Here is a 17,369-nt window from a genome sequence, read left to right on the forward strand (position 1 = left end):
GAACTAGAGTTTGACTGTATCTTTGCCATTTTTGCCATCTCAATTTGATTGTCTAATCAGATTCCTTCAAAAAAACCAGAATGCTGTGCACAAAACAATGTAGTTTAGCATAATGTTTTTGTGATTTGGTTTTTGTATTAGATTAGATATGCTGTTTACAGGAGAGGCTGAGGAAATGGGCCTCTCTCATGGCATGTCTACGCTACAATTGAAAGTGTGATTGTCCAGTGCTAGGCATATCTGCACTAGCTTTAACTGTGTTAGCATGCATATCAGTAGAAACAGATGTGGTGGCATAGGCTAGCAACTAGACTAGACTGCTCCCTGGTTGTTAGTGCACTTGTACTCTGGTTGCTAACCTGTGCAGCCACATCTACATTAATATGGTTATCCATGCTAGCTTGATTAAATCTGGCATCGCTATGCCTACCCATGCTACAATCACACCTTGATCTTTAGTATAGACATACCCTAAATTGCATTTGTGCCATTCCAGTAGTGCAAGGGAGAATTAAAACTACCTTAAGGAAGTAGTTGAAAACTCCACTTATTTAGAGGAATCATTATCCAGAATAGGGCTGATAAGTCCTTTGCTGGTTGCTCATGACCTTTTGGGACAGGAGACATTTGTGGGTGGAATGGGAGAGTCTCTAAGGGGATGTTAGAGAGGAAAGATGGATGGTCCACTTGTAGGGCATTAGCCTAGGAATTTGGAGACAAGCTTCTATTCCCTGTTCTTCTACAGGTTTCCTGTGTGACTTTGAACAAGTCACTTGACTTCCTGTACCAGTTATCCCCATCTTACAGATGGAGATAATATTTCTCTGCCTCATAAGGGTGTTGTGAAAATTAAAATATTATTATATTCATTAAAATGAGGCGCTGGGATGCACAATGATAGGAGCTACATGAGTACCTACGATAGATGGGCCGAACTACCAGGTGTTCCTGCACTCTTAAAACTGATTTAAATTAAAATTGGGGCCTAGGTATTCCCAGAATTGTGGGGAAGGACAGAGAAAGTGGAAAGCCACCTTTGGAGAACCTGGGCTGAAATCCCCCTCCCCACTCCCATCATTCTGAGTCCTATTTAAAATTGTGCCCTTGGGGTTTTTTTAAACAGTACAAAGGCTAACACCAGAGTGCATGATTTAGTAATAAAGATTTATATATCTGCCTGATAATACAAAATGTATTCTGTCTGAAAGTACAATGTTTTTCTGACAAGGTCCAGGGCTTTGGATAATTCCACTTGGACAATAATAATGTCAAATTTATTCTAATTTCACTGGTTTACTCAATGACTGCTATTTTACCATGGGAATTATATTATATTGTCTCATAATGGAAATCAGTTGTGCAATTATGTGTGGTCAAAGATAAACTAGTTATTCCAATATACACATGGGTAAACAAGTTTATACTGCCAGGATGCAAACTAGAACGAACGATAGATTATCATAGAAATAAATATTGCTCTGTCCACAGCTGTCAGCATGATGTTATTACATCAGCGTTTTCCATGCCCTAGCCTCTTACAGGTCCCTATAGCTTTTAGAGCTGGAAAGAAGGCCAACCATTTCCAATTTATGATGTGTAAACGGCTAATGCGCATTTCGACTGCCAAATTACTTCAATGAGTAGCTTTGTAAAAACTTTCAGATTTTTTCCAATAAGCCTTGCAGGTCCTAATATTCTTGGGTCTGTAAAGAAACTTTAATGGGAATTACTTTTAAAGTTATATATAATATTTAACAGTTAGGAAGATCAATGGTGAAGGTCAACAAAGAATAAAGATCTCGTCTTGAGTTCTTATTAGTGTTATTTGTCTCAGTGTATTCAACTGCACATTGTTGAAGTGGACATTTTGAGTCAAATTACCTATCTAAATGAGATATAAAAAAGCTGGCTCAATTTAGTTGCATACTTTGAAATTTATACTTTGAATTATTCATTTTAGTGAATAGTTTGCTGAAGACTAGCATTCAAACAGCATTTGCCATTATCTAGTGAATAGGCCCTACTGCTTTAAATCTACTAGGAATGCAAATAACTGATAATTCTGAACTCATTAAGGAAATCTCCAGTGACTTGCTTTGGTTAAATGTTCCAACAGGCATGTTTAGCACTTCTATTGGGATTGGTAAAGTTCCAAAAAATCTGTAAATTAAAGTTCTGCAGAGTGCTATAAAATATGCATAATGAAGCCCTGGATGTAAATTAAGAAGATTTATATTGCTGCATTCTGCTTACTTTATTCAATCTGAATGCTTCACAGGTTTTTATGAAGCAAATAAACTGTTCTTTTTCTTGAATTTCATTTTAAATGGTCACCAAAGATTCGTTTTCACTTTACTTGGTTCACACATTAAAGACTGAATTGTTCTTTTTAATCTATATATCATACTAAAGTTTTATAGTAACACACATTCAAAGCCTACTAGGTACTCCATGTAGTAGTAGTACACTGAATTTGGCTAGGAGTAGCTTAAAAGAGAACTGAGAAAGAAAGTGGAATATTCTTGTGCATAAAATCCATGGATTCACTTGAATAGAAGAGGTTACAATCACTTTTCATTATCAATAAACATTAGCTGACCTACATTTTGTTCTCATGGACGTTTATGGAAAGCACATGTGTTGTGAATAGAGTAGTTTGAATAACTGATTTTACAGCTTGCTATCTCTTCCAAAATCAGGAGAAAATAGTTTGGGCTGATCTGAAACACTTTTTTAAAAATCTACAGCAAACTGAAAAGTAGGAAAAAAGAAAATTTTTTTTGTCAAATAAAATAATGTTCATATGGTGCGGAAAACTTCAGAGGCCCAACACTGCAGCATTTAAATTTCAGAAAGGGGAACTACACAAAAATGAGCAGGTTAGTGAAACAGAAATTAAAAGGTACAGTACCAAAAGTAAAATCCCTGCAAGGTGCATGGAAACTTTTCAAGGATACCATAATAGAGGCTCAACTTAAATGTATACCCCAATTAAAAAAAAAACATAGTAAGAGAACCAAATAAAAAGCCTCCATGGTTAAACAACAAAATAAAAGAAGCGGTCAGAGAGGCAAAAAGGCATCCTTTAAAAAGTGGAAGATAAATCCTAATGAGGAAAATAGAACAAGAGCATAAACTCTGGCAAAAGGGTAAAAATATAATTAGAAAGACCAAAAAAGAAGCTGAAGAACAGCTAGCCAAAGACTCCAAAAGTAATAGCAAAAATGTATTTAAATACATCAGAAGCAGGAAGCCTGCTAAACAACCAGTGAGGCCACTGGATGATCGAGATGCTAAAGCAGCACTCAAAGACGATAAGGCCATTGCGGAGAAACTAAATTAATTCTTTGTATTGGTCTTTGCTGTTGAGGCTGTGAGGGGGATTCCCAAACCTTAGCCATTCTTTTTGAGTGACAGATCTGAGAAACTGCCCAAATTGAGGTGTCATTAGAGGAGGTTTGGGAACAAATTGATAAACTAAACAGTAATAAGTCTCCAGGACCCGATGGTATTCACCCTGGAGTTCTGAAGGAACTCAAATGTGAAATTGCAGGGCTACTAACTGTCATCTGTAACCTATCATTTAAATCAGCTTCTGTACCAAATGACTGGAGGATAGCTAATGTGACGCCAATTTTTAAAGGGCTCCCTGGCAACTACAGGCCAGTAAGCCTCACTTCAGTTCCAGGCAAATTGGTTGAAATCATCATAAAGAACAAAATTGTCAGATACATAGAATAACAATTTGTTAGGAAATAGTCAACATGGTTTTTTTAAAGGGAAATCACGCCTCCCCAATCTGCTAGAATTCTTTGAGGGGGTCAACAATCACGCAGAAAAAGGAGATCCAGTGGATACAGTGTATTTAGATTATTCAGAAAGCCTTTGACAGGGTCCCTCACCAAAGGCTCTTGAGCAAAATAGGCAGTCATGGGATAAGAGGGAAGGTTCACTCATGGATTGGTAACTGGTTAAAAGATAGGAAACAAACGGTAGGAATAAGTGGTCAGTTTTCAGAATGGAGAGAGGTAAATAGTGGTGTCCCCCAGGGATCTGTACTGGGCCCAGTCCTATTTAACATTCATAAACAGTCTGGAAAAAATGGGTAAACAGTGAGGTGGCAAAATTTTGCAGATGATACAAAACTACTCAAGATACTTAAGTCCCAGGCAGATTGTGAAGAGCTACAAAAGGATCTCACAAAACTGGGTGACTGGGCAACAAAATTGCAGATGAAATTTCATGTTGATAAATGCAAAGTAATGCACATTGGAAAACACAAGCCTAACTATATACATATACAATGATTGGTAACAGCTAATTTAGACCCTTTCAAGAAAGATCCTGGAGTCATTGTGGATAGTTCTCTGAAATCATCCACTTAATATGCAGTGGCAGTCAAAAAAGTGAACAGAATGTTGGGAATCATCAAGAAAGGGATAGATAAGAAGACAGAAAATATTGCCTCTATATAAATCCATAGTATGCCCACACCTTGACTACCGCATGCAGATGTGGTCTCCCCATCTCAAAAAAGATATATTGGAATTGGAAAAGGTTCAGAAAAGGGCATAAAAAATGATTAGGGGTATAGAATGGCTTCCGTATGAGGGGAGATTAATAAGACTAGGACTCTTCAGCTTGGAAAAGAAACGACTAAGGGGGGGATATGATAGAGGTCTATAAAATCATGAGTGGCATAGAAAAAGTAAATAAGGAAGTGTTATTTACTCCTTCTCCTAATACAAGAACAAGAGGTCACCAAATGAAATTAAGAGGTAGCAGGTTTAAAACAAACACAAGAAAATATTTTTTCCACACAATGCACTGTCAACCTCTGGAATTCCTTGCCAGAGGATGTTGTGAAGGCCAATACTATATCAGGGTTCAAAAGGGAGCTAGATAGATTCATGGAAGATAAGTCCATCAATGCCTATTAGCCAGGATGGGCAGGAATGGCATCTCTAGCCTCTGTTTACCAGAAACTGGGATTGGGTGACAGGGCATATATCACTTGATGATAACCTGTCCGTTCATTCTCTTTGAGGCACCTGCCATTGGCCACTGTCAGAGGACAGGATACTGGGCTTGATGGACCTTTGGTCTGACCCAGTATGGACATTCTTATGTAACCTGAAACAAAAGTTTCATTTTGATTTTGACCTTTAATATTTTAATTAAAAAAAATAAAATTTTTTGGACATTTTAAGATGACCTATTTAAGAAGCAGACAAGTAATTTTGAATTAAAAAAATCAAAACGTTTAGATATGAAAATGTCAAAATGCAATCATTTGCATTTTGGAGGGGCTTTTGGTTTCTTTTTTAGCTGAAAGAATTTGGCAAATTCAACATAAATTCACTAAACATTTTGGTGCAGCTGAATCCATATTTACCACTGAGGGAAAAAAAAAAACCTTGTCAAGAAATTCCCCCAGCTTCAGTTCTGGATACTCACATAAAAGATATATTCATGTGAGTATTCAAACCAAGCCTACCCATATAGCTACCCTAGGAGCTCTTTGTGGGCTGGAAGTGGGAAGAGGATGTAGTGAGAGATTATATGCAGTTACCACCAGCAGCTTCAGCAACTGAAGGTTGGCAGCATTTCAAGGCAAGGAATACTTAGTCACTTTGCCCTACTTCTGGTCAGGTAAAGAGAAAAGGGAAGGATCAGCTCTGAACAGATGCACTCTGGTATAAACCAGGAATGTCTGTATACTGTATTGCCTCTTTGTAGGCCACTGTATAGGTCACAGAGCGCTGGTTGTGCTGTCAGGTGGATGGAGGAGAGGTTGAGAGAAACAGCAACAGAGAAGAGGAAAATAAACTACAGATGCAAGCAAGTGTGGTAGAGGAGTATCTGCATGCTGCCTTTGACACTAGCATCTTCTGGATGATGGCACTTATTTGGACCTGGTCAGTTGCTGACAGCAAGGGAGAGGACCTCTGGTAAAGAGTAAACTCAACGAAGTCATGTAGCTGCTGGTAATGTAGGAGAACCATGGCTGAGGAGTAAATATCTGCTGCAGCATCATTCTGCCATGTAGGAGGAGGTTGCAGTGGGCTTTGGTGAGGGGATGCTAGTCTTCAACCTCTCTGTGTACTTGGTATTTTACTGGATCCTACTCTTGATGGTGCTGTTGCACCACTGACCCACATAGGACCATTCAGACTCACTCTGAACTGAGAATTATTTTGTTTAGCACTGTTAACTTTCTCATTTTGTTCAATTAAAAAAATACCCATACAGCCTCCTCCTATATGGGATCCTGTTGGTGCTTCAAGAGCCTGATCCATATCACCCAAAACTCATGCCCTCCTCAAGTGATCTCTCTCTGTGCTCAAATTTCCTCTCTGTTGCTGCTCACTCTCAGAGCAGTAGGACTAAGTGGAAGTAGAAATTCCTCCTACTCATCCTTTTGGTTTCCACTCTATAGGACCCCACAAGAAAAAAAAAAGAGTGCAAAGTCTGGCAGCAAATGTAGTGGAGAAATAATCACATCTCATTATATTATTATATTTCTTAAACAGTTACCTAGTTTCAGGTTCATTTGCTAGAATCATTCCAGTTCATCCAGAAACAATTTGTATGCTTGATTTTCTGGGAGGAGGGAGTCTTTGATTAGTTCATTAAAGGCATCCAGATTGCTAGCTCTTTGGAGAAAGGACATACCACTCATGTTTTCTGTGAAGCACTTATCATACATGGAGATGATAAAAAACAAACAATTACTAAAAATCAGTGCAACTCTTTATTATATTTCTCAACTTCATTTTCTAATAGAGCTTGTGGTCTGTTTTATGCATGTTTTTTCAGGGTGGCGCCTCTAAAAATTGGTGGAAGCTCTACTCCACAGAAGGTCTTGTCACTTTTCCATCTGTAAGTTGTGAAGAGTGTTCCTTCCATAATAGCCTGCTTCTGTGCATGCAAGCACCAGCATACACACTCACCATGAATATACCAGGTAATAAGACCTTTGGGATGTATTAGGAGTGTTGTAAGACACAAGAAGTAATTCTTCCACTCTACTCTGCACTGATTAGGCCTCAACTGGAGTATTGTGTCCAGTTCTGGGTGCCACATTTCAGGAAGAATGTGGACAAACTGGAGAGAATCCATAGAAGAGCAACAAAAAATGATTAAAGGTCTAGAAAACATGACCTATGAGGAAAGATTGGAAAAAAAAAAGGGGGGAGGGTTGTTTAGCCCAGTGAAGAGAAGACTGAAAGGGAACATGATAACAGTTTTCAAGAACATAAAAGGTTGTTACAAGGAGGATGGAGAAAAATTGTTCTCCTTAACCTCTGAGAATAGAATAAGAAGGCAATGGACTTAAATTGCAGCCAGAGAGGTTTAGACTAGACATTAGAAAAAAAACTTCCTACCTATCAGGGTGGTTAAGCACTGGAACAAATTGCCTATGGAGGTTGTGGAATCTCCATCACTGGAGATTTTTAAAAGCAGGTGTCAAACAGATAAGTAAGAGTTAATAGAACAGAAGTACTTCATGTCGCTTTTGCCTGTAAAGTGTTAACAAGATCGGTGAGCCTGGCTGTCACCTGACCAGAGGACCAATCAGGGGACAGGATATTTTCAAATCTTGAGGGAAGGAAGTTTGGGTGTGTGCTGTTAGTTTTTGGTTGTTGTTCTCTCTGGGTTCTGAGAGTGACCAGATGTGCAACCAGGTTTCTCTCCAATCTCTCTGATACAGTCTCATATGTCCTGAATAGTCAGTGCTAGGTAGATAAGGCGAGTTAGGCTTATGTTTGTTTTCTTTATTTGCAATGGTGTATTTGGCTAGAAGGAGTTCAAATTTGTATTTGGCTGGAAGGAGTTCAAATGTGTATTTTGCTGAAAGGATTTTAATTTGTACTTGTATACTTAGGCTGGCAGGGTATTCCCAGTGTCTATAGCTGAAAGACCCTGTAACATATTCCATCTTTCTTTAAATAAAAGCTTTTCTTTTTTAAGAATCTGATTTTTTTTTATTCTGGTGAGACTCCAGGGGACTGGGTCTGGATCCACCAGGAAATTGGTGGGGAGAAAGGAGGGAAGGGAGGGAGAAAGGTTAATTTTCTCTCTGTGTTAGGATTACTTTCTCTCTCAGGGAGAGTGAAGGAGGGGGGAAGGTGGATTTTCCTCTCTGTTTTAAGATTCAAGGAGTATGAATCACAGTGATCTTCCAGGGTAACCCAGAGAGTAGAAGCCTGGGAGAGGCAACAGTAAGGGAAAGGGTTTACTTTCCTTGTGTTAAGATCCAGAGGGTCTGGGTCTTGGGGTCCCCGGGCAAGGTTTTGAGGGGACCAGAGTATACCAGGCACTGGAATTCCTGATTGGTGGCAACGCTACAAGTACTAAGCTGGTAATTGAGCTTAGAGGAATTCATGCTGGTAACCCATCTTTTGGACGCTAAGGTTCAGAGTGGGGAATTATACCAGGACAGCAGGTTAGACAAACACCTGTCAAGGATGGTCTCTACTTAGTCCTACCATGAGTGCAGGGAACTGCACTAGATGACTTTGAGGTTCCTTCCAGTCCTATGATTCTATAATTCAGTTCAACCAGCAGAAATTCTAAACTACCTTTGAAAGTTAACACTGGCTGGAAAATGACAAAATATCTTTTGTAAGGAATAACATGCCAACAAATTAGTATTTGAGCATTTGGATCACATTGTGGGGTGTTGCTAGCATACATGTAGAAACAATTAGCTCAATGGTGAAATATGAGAATGCAGTGCTCAATTTAAGGAAACTTTTGTAAGAGACAGTGCCTGTAGAGCACTTCACATTCACAGTAGGAACCCAAATAGAATTAAAGACAAATGATTGAGACTAAACCTCTTCAAAAACAGAAGCGTTATATACATACATTTGCATGTTTATGCACACATTCATCTCAGGTGCAATTACAGCAGAGTCATGTACAGAACAACTATTATCTACCTATTCCATGAAGTGATGCTTTTAAAGAGCCGACCTTTGTACATATGTAGCTTGCATGTGTTAGTATTTATTTGTAATTTTTTAAAATGCAGAGTGGTCTCTTTCCTTGCTACAGAGGCAGCTATTATTTTGTACACACACACCTCTTGCCTTCATTAGGGAATTTTTTGAAATTTTTCTCCTTGTTGCTAACACGGGTGCAGCTGAACTTTTATCATCAAAATTAGGAGCTCTAATGTAGACGGGGTTTTAGTTGTGACACCATTTTCAGCACATATCATCTAACCCTTCTGGGAACAGGTCTAATGGACACAGTGCCAAAATGCCATCAATACTCAGGCTCCTAACTTTGCTAATAGCCCAGCTGAAATGGGGATAGTGACAGTAGGTAGCTTTTCCAAAATGTCACTTCTGTAGATAGACACAGTGTATGTATTCTTTAAAGGGCTTTTATTTGTTTGGATGTTTTCTTAATACATAATAAAGGTAATTCAGGGGGGAAAAAAAAACCTATGGTTGATGTGTGTAAAGAAAAATGTTTCTTTGCCATCATGTTATATTTCAAAATTCTCTCTAATTTGCTGTCAACACACACACACACACACACACACACCTCGGTCTTCTTCAGCTGAAATGCTTCACTAGTTTCTCTCTCCATTGTGTAACTTTTAGATTTTTTTTTTCCTGGCAGTACTAGCATTCAGTTTTCAAAGCTCCATTTCATACCTGCTGTATGTTTCCTAGTGATTGAACAATTTGACTATTTACAATTTAGTTTTCCTGGTCTAGGAATTTGCCATGATTCCAGCAATCAATGGCTAGCCACCACTATACCTACTAACTCCATGGATAGACAAAGAAAGTTGTTTCAAGCAGGGCTTGAAATCACGACGTATGCAGTGAGTGGGATTTGTGGCTTTCCTTATCTACACTAGAAGTTTACACCAGAGCAACAAAGTCCAAATGTATACAAGACTTCAATTACTTCAAATGTACTTCAAGCCCTTCCAACATTTCACACAGAATGAAAAAAATCACTAGAGTGCACTTCATACATGTACAGCCTTTACTTAGGTCTGGACTGTAATCAGAGGTGGTACTATTTCTGCTATAATTTTTTTTTCTTAAAGGAGAAAACTGTTGAATTCTTCTACTGCCCAAAAATATGGGTATGCCCATACAAAACCTATCTTAAGGGTGGTTGAAACAATTTTTAAAGAAGCAGTAAACATCATATTCCATTTGGGTCATGAAATACCAATATAAGTATTATTGTTGCTCCATTTTGCTCCTATTGGACAGTCAAATTTTGGAGCCCTGGGGATATTCCAACTGGAAGGAGAAATTGGTGCGGTTTGGCATTCTTTTTCTAATGTAATCTTCGTTCTTTATAAGGAATGTACAAAGTCATGCTTCTTTGAATGCAGGAGGAACCAAAAAAAAAATTTTAAGTGTTTTTTTAATTTAGATTCTCAACTCTCTTTAGCCAGTTTTTAGACGTAGCAGGATGGGTGACTGTTTCACAGTATACATCAAGAAAGTTTAAATATTGTAACATATGACTGCATCTGGGCTGAATTTTACATAGGTACTTGAGAGTATGATTTATCAACTATTGACAGAGGAAATCTCTCTCGACAACACGTGTTGAGACAAAAACAAGAGTCTTAGCACCAACGAGGCAGTTTCTTGCTGTCTACCAATAGAAAACAAGTTTCCGTTTCCCCTGTTATATACAGAATGCTGCAAGATTTGGGAAATGAGTCAGCACAGTATACATGCCTAAATAATAATTTAACTCCTACATAACTTTGAATACCCACCCAAAGCAGATTATGGGTGAGTATTCACACATTAACAAGGAGTTTTTTCCATGAGTTTTGAGCCTTATATAGCGGAATACGTTATTTCTCAAACAAAAGAATTCACTTTTTTTGAAAACGTTACCTGTAAAATACTGGTAGAGTCAGTAGCCTAAGATTAAGCAGGCACAACTCCACTGGAGTCTCTTAAAAGAGCAAGCAAGTAAACAAAAAACACGTCCTCAGAATCATCTGTCCTTTTTGCAGCATATCAGGTTCAAAATTACTTTTGATCAACACAGGACATCATTCCTCCTCATCTCATGATACTTACTTATTCTGTCTTGGAAAAAGTCTGCATATTTTAGCAAATGCACCAAAAATCATATTCTCCACTGATGCTTGAGTACGAAACCTACTCAGAACTCCATGACCCACGTAACAAATAACCTTTTAAATTGGCGCTTTGTTATCTTTTGTACCTGTGAGATTTCACCATTTGCTTTTGACCACAGTACTAATCTTTTGAACACAAATCACAGTCACCTTCAATACTACTTGCAGCCTTCAACTTTTAGATATTTTTTTTCTACGAGACTGAAGGAGAATTAATAAAAACCAAACAGAATCAGGTCTGCTTCTACTAGCTTTTTAATCAACTTTTGTAAATACATTTAGAGCTAACATTCAAAAACACCACTAACTGATATAATCATATCCTATTGCCAATTAATGGACTGTGTCAAGTACATAGTCAATACCACTCTGATTTAAGCACCTAGCCTTTGATATTTTTTTTCTAGCACATTCTAGTGGGATAGTGATTATAACCTCCCATATGTGATAATATCATACAAACAACGTTCACAAAAACATACACAAGCCAAGGTGAGGTGGAAGAATAGGGTGTCTGTGGCTTTCCTTGGGTTATAGATGGGGTCTTTGGCTACCCTCGGTTGTAGGGTTTATTGTCGGTGTGCCCCCTGGGGTATTCGTTCCCCTTGACAGTAGCTTTTTTCTTTTCTGCCACTTCCATCCATTTGGCTCCAATCTCCCCCGCCTCGATTACCGTTTTGGGTTTCCCATCTAGGATGTATCTCTCTATTTCCTCAGGAATACCATCTAAGCACTGCTCCATTTGCATCAGGAGATGCAGCTCGTCCATATTGTTAACCTTTGTTCCTGATATCCAGGCTTTATAATTCTTTGCAATGTGGTAGGCGTGTCGGGGGAATGACATGTGGTTTCCATTTTTGGTTTCTGAACCGCCGACGGGCATGTTCAAGTGTTATCCCTATTCTGTATCTGGCCTTGGTTTGAAAAAGTTTATAATCGTTCATTTTCTCCTTTGGCATTTCAGCCGCCACCTCTGCTAAAGGTCCACTGAGCAGTTGCCTCAATTCTACCATGTATTGGTCTTCCGAGATGCTGTACCCAAGGCAGGCTCTTTCAAAGTTTTCTAAGAAGGCCTCAGTGTCATCACCTGCCTTGTAGGTGGGAAATTTCTTGTGCTGTGGAACAATTATGGGAGAAAGGTTATTAGGATTGGCTGGGTTCTGTTGCTTAGCCTTTTCTAATTCCAGGGCCTGCTGGTAGGTCTCCCTCTGAGTTCCAGCTGTCTTTGGTGGTCTGCATCTTTGGCTGCTTGCTCTCTTTTGTAGGCTGCCTCTCTCTCTCTTTTTCTCAGCTCCATCTCTTGTAGTTTTCTTTCCATGTCTCGCCTGTGGTCTGCCTCTTCGATTTGTTCCTCTGCGTACACTTTTGTCCTGGAAGTCATGTTTCCTGCTTTCTTGTGCTGAGGCGCCCTCTGGTGTTTACTGCTTGAATTGCTGTTTCTCTGTTGGCTTCCTGGGGTTGCTTAGCAACAGAGTCCTTTTTAATTTACTAGCCTCTCCCGAAAGAGTTAAAAAGCAAAAGAAAACTCTCTTTCATTTACAAATGTGTCCTGGCTGGAGTGTGTTGCTGACCACTTAAGGCTGCTTTGTTTAACAAACGACCGTCGTTAAACCTTAATAGCCCTCCCTATGCACAGCTAGAATGGAGCAAGGAAAAAAAAAATCTCTGGCTGCAGTTTAAAAAAAATAAACCCCTTCCTTCTGCTTATAACCAGCTAGCAGAGAAGCAAATTAATAATCTTACTGGCTTTTGGATTCTTATCTATCCCCCTCAGCTGCCCACCATGTCATAGCATTCCCTCTCAGATCTGAACCTTAGAGTTCAGAAAATGAGATACTAGCACCTGAATCCTCTAAGCTTAATTACCAGCTTAGATCTGATAGCACTGCCACCACCCAAAAATATAGTGTTTTGGGGCACTCTGACCTCCTCAACCTTCCCTGGGGACCCCAAGAACCCAGATCCCTTGGGTTCTTAAAACAAGGAGAAATAAACCATTCCCCCACCTTTCCCCCTCCCAGAATTTCCCATCCTGAGAGATACTAATCCAATCTCTTAAATCACCATACAGAGAAGCATCTCTCTTCCCTTCCATAAAGAGGCAAACAAAGAGAGAGAGATTCTGTCTCTCCCCACTCCCGTCTCCCCCACCTGTCCTGGTGAGTTATCCCAATCCCCTGGAATAAAACAAGGGAAACAAGGGAAAAAAATCAATCAGGTTCTCTAAAAAAGAAATCTTTTAATAAAAGAAAGGAAAAAGTAAAGAATTATCTCTGTAACTTCAAGATGTAAATAGTACAGGGTCCTATAGCTTACAGACACCAGAGAGAGACTTTCCCCCCAGTACCAATACAAATCAAAATATTCCCAGCAACTACACATATAAAAGTTAACCAGCCAGATCCACAATTGCAAATAGAGTAAAACAATCAAAAAGCCTAAACCGCCTGTTTTTACTTACTATTTGAAAAGAGACTTAGAGAGCCTGTAGTAAGGTCTGGTCTCTCTCCGACCCCGCCGAAAGAAGAACACACAACGGACAAAGAACACACACAAAAACTTCCCTCCACCCAAATTTAAAAGTATCTTGTCTTCTGATTGGTCTTCTGGTCAGGTGTCCAGTTCCCTGTTTGTAACCCTTTACAGGTACAAGAGACATTAACCCTTAACAATCTGTTTATGACAGCCTGCAGTTATACTACCTTGAGTAGTTTTCTCATCAGATCTTACAAGCTAAGCAGGGTGGGCCTGGTAAGTACTTGAATGTTAAATCTCCATGGAAAACCTAAGTGAGAAATTGTTCCATTAAAAGAGTAGATCTTTCTTCTGGTGCATTGGTAGGGAACATTGTACCTCTGTTTTCACCATTTTTTTAAATGAAACATAAACCACACATCTTGATATAAAGTATGCATTAAAGGTCTTAGGGCAATTATGGAAAGAGTAGAGTGTTAGCGCTGGTCAAATGCCAGCCTGAGCTATCAGAGATTAGGTCGATTTAAAATTTCCCCTCTAATTTTAATGGCACGTGTTATGCATCCTAATTTTTTATTCCAAGTACTATTGCATAGCACTGATTTGTGCTGTTAAATACCTGTCAAATTTCAGCCCTGAAGTGGAAATTTGTAAGTGAAGGATGAACAGATGACTTTTTAGATAGGAAGTCTGGCCTAATGTCTATATCCTCCGAAAGATGTTACATATATGCTACAAGCACTGCATTTGAACATGTATCCACACAGTGACTGGCGGTAGCCCCTGTGCTATCCTTTTGCCAATTATTTTATATCACTTAATTCTGTTTTGTTCACAAATAATTGGTACAGGAGAAAGGCAGAAATGAGTAGATGTCCTTATTGGGTCAGGTTTTGCAAGTCCTATAACATGCAGGCCACAGTGCTGGTCCCAAACAGCACCCTGGAAATCCCTTTCACAGTTACCGATGTAGCTGCTCTAGGGAATGGTGTGACACAGCCAGGACGGTATTAAATACTACCTGCCTGTCACATGACCTAGCAGGTGATTCAAGGGAAGGGTATGTCCTCCTGAGAGAGAGTGTGTAAAGGGAAAAAGCCTCTGGGGACTGCAGCCCATTATGGCCAGAGGAATTGCTTTGTTTTGGTGTTATTCTGAGTTTTCTGTTTAAGCAATAAACTGTGCCCTGAGACAAAGGCCTGAAACAGACTTGAGCATGGAACTGATTCCTTCCTGAGCTGATGAGATAGCTCACCAGCTTACAAATGTTCTTTTGGGGGGGGCTGACCCAGGAATCCGTTGGAAAGTGTCCAACCTAAGTCCTCCTGCTCTGCAGGTTTTCTACCAGGTGCTGCCTCAACAGTCCTCCATCATTTGGATCATAGTTTATAAAACAGTTTGCTATATACATACACACAAACATTTAAATTAATTATTCATCATTAATACACTTCTACGCTCATCTAGATTGATCACTGTATGAACCACCTACCCCTTCAATTTCTATTAGCAATCTCCAGCACAGAGGGCTGCAGTTGCATAATAACTTTCAAAAACCATTTTACTTCCTTCAGTTATTCTTCATGTTGCAAACAACAATGGAAGACCCTAAAGTAACAGCAGCAAACACTTTCCTGGTGTAACTTTGTTGTTTTCACTCATGTTACCAGGTATATGTTTGGCTTAGGGTAAATTCAATAGTAAGTAAACTTTCTCCCTCCTCAAAGCAAAGTCTAAAAGCTGTCAAGCCTCTATTTTCCAAAATGACTATCATGTTACTTCAATTTTAAACACAAGGAAAGCAAAAAAACAAAAACAAATCCACCATCTATCCATAGCCATAGGTGCTCTGACTATTATTTAGAATCATGATGCACCATAGAAAAACCATCACTGTTATCACACCAAAATTAAATTAATTTAAGCAGCCTACAATTCAGAGCAACAAAATATATGCATTCCCACTACATCCAATTATACCTTCAGCCTTCACCAAAAGTCCTAGAAATATATCCTGAACTCTTACTTCTGGTTATTTCAGACCAACCTATTGGGGAAGCCAGTCCAAAATGAATATGGATCCTCAGTGGATCCTTGCACACTGATGTCAGAAGCTTATCCAATCTTAGTGTCACATCTCAGGTCTTGGCTCTGGGAAGACAGCCAGCACCCTGTTGTCTGCCTGTTCCTTTCAGAAGATTCTTTCCTTTCTTAATATAAAACCACCAGCAAGGGTCATCTGTTTTCTTTGAGCGGTAGGAAATCTCTTTGTGGGTATGTCTGATTTTCTTATGGGTTGGGCTGAGCAGCCATTCACAGGTGCACCCCATACACATTTGACCAGCTGGATATCTTCCAGTTTCCATGCGGCTGACAATACACCTCTACTTCAATATAATGCAACCCAATATAACACGAATTCAGATATAAAGGAGTAAAGCAGTGCTCCGCGGGGTGAGGCTGCACACTCCAGTGGATCAAAGCAAGTTCGATATAATGTGGTTTCACCTATAACGCGGTAAGATTTTTTGGCTCCTGAGGATAGTGATATATAGAGGTAGAGAGGTGTATATCTGTGTGGAAAATCCTTCTGTTCCTTTTCTCTCTAATAGTCACAGCTTGCCTATTTCTCTTTTGACTCCAGCTATGTAGAATACCACTTCATCCTCTTCCCTCTGGTGACTACAAACTCATGCATTCTCTTTGATTTCCTCTCTTTCTGGATCCTTGTTGGCTGGCTCCTCACTTCCTTGAATCTGAGGTAGCGATGCTTCCCAAATTGAGTTGTGCAAGAACTCCTCAGCAGAGCTGGTTGAATCTCAGAATTGCCATTTTTCAGGAAATTTCAATATTTCAAAATTTGTTTTCAATCCAACTTGGAACTGAAAATTCCAAAACAAAAATCATTCTGAAAAATTACATTTCAGTAGCTGTTTTCAATATCCTGGAAAAAATATTCCAGGTTAAAACATGGATATCAAAAACAGCTATTCCTCTAACTATTACACTGAGTGTTTCTCTTATTTTTTGTTGTTGTACAAAGAGTTTCATTACAACACAGAAGGCACTTTGATCTAGAAAATAAGATAAAATGGTCAATTAGTATCAAGTAGCAGCTTCCCATTGTTATTTTTAAAATAATAAAATCTTATTATTTTATTTTGTTTTATATATATTACATCATAATAATACGTCTGTAGCTGTTCTGTATAATATGCCATGACATCTCATTATGTACTACTACCAACATGTCATGAGATAATGAAATAATAAAAAAGAAACAAAATAAATTGGGAAATCTTGTTCTGAAAATTTGTGTTTGCATGTTAGTTAATCAAAATAGATATAATTTCATGAAAAAAAAGATTGGTTTGTTGGAAATCTGTTTCAGCATTTTTTTCTTCCAAACCAGCTCTAGACATCAGCCTCTGAGGCTTCATGCTGTCTGTACTTGTCCTTCCAGTCAAAGTATCTTTTCTCCCAGCAAAGCGACCTTGTGAGGGGGTGTCAACTACACACAGGGACTGAAGGGGTAAATTAGGCCAATTAGCAATAGGCTGCACCTGCAGGAATCCCAGGGAGTGCTAGGGGCTAACTGCTGATGATGTCCACAAGGGGGAGGAGTTGGGTGAAATCTATAAAGAGAGGAAGTTGGTAGGCTGCAAGGAGGAAATCTGCAATCATACTCCTGGATATAAGGGTGAAGAGCAGAGAGCTGTAAGGTCAGAATAGGAAGCAGTCCAGGGGA

Source organism: Gopherus flavomarginatus, chromosome 3 (genome assembly GCF_025201925.1).
Source record: "Gopherus flavomarginatus isolate rGopFla2 chromosome 3, rGopFla2.mat.asm, whole genome shotgun sequence".
NCBI classification, from domain to species: Eukaryota; Metazoa; Chordata; order Testudines; family Testudinidae; genus Gopherus; species Gopherus flavomarginatus.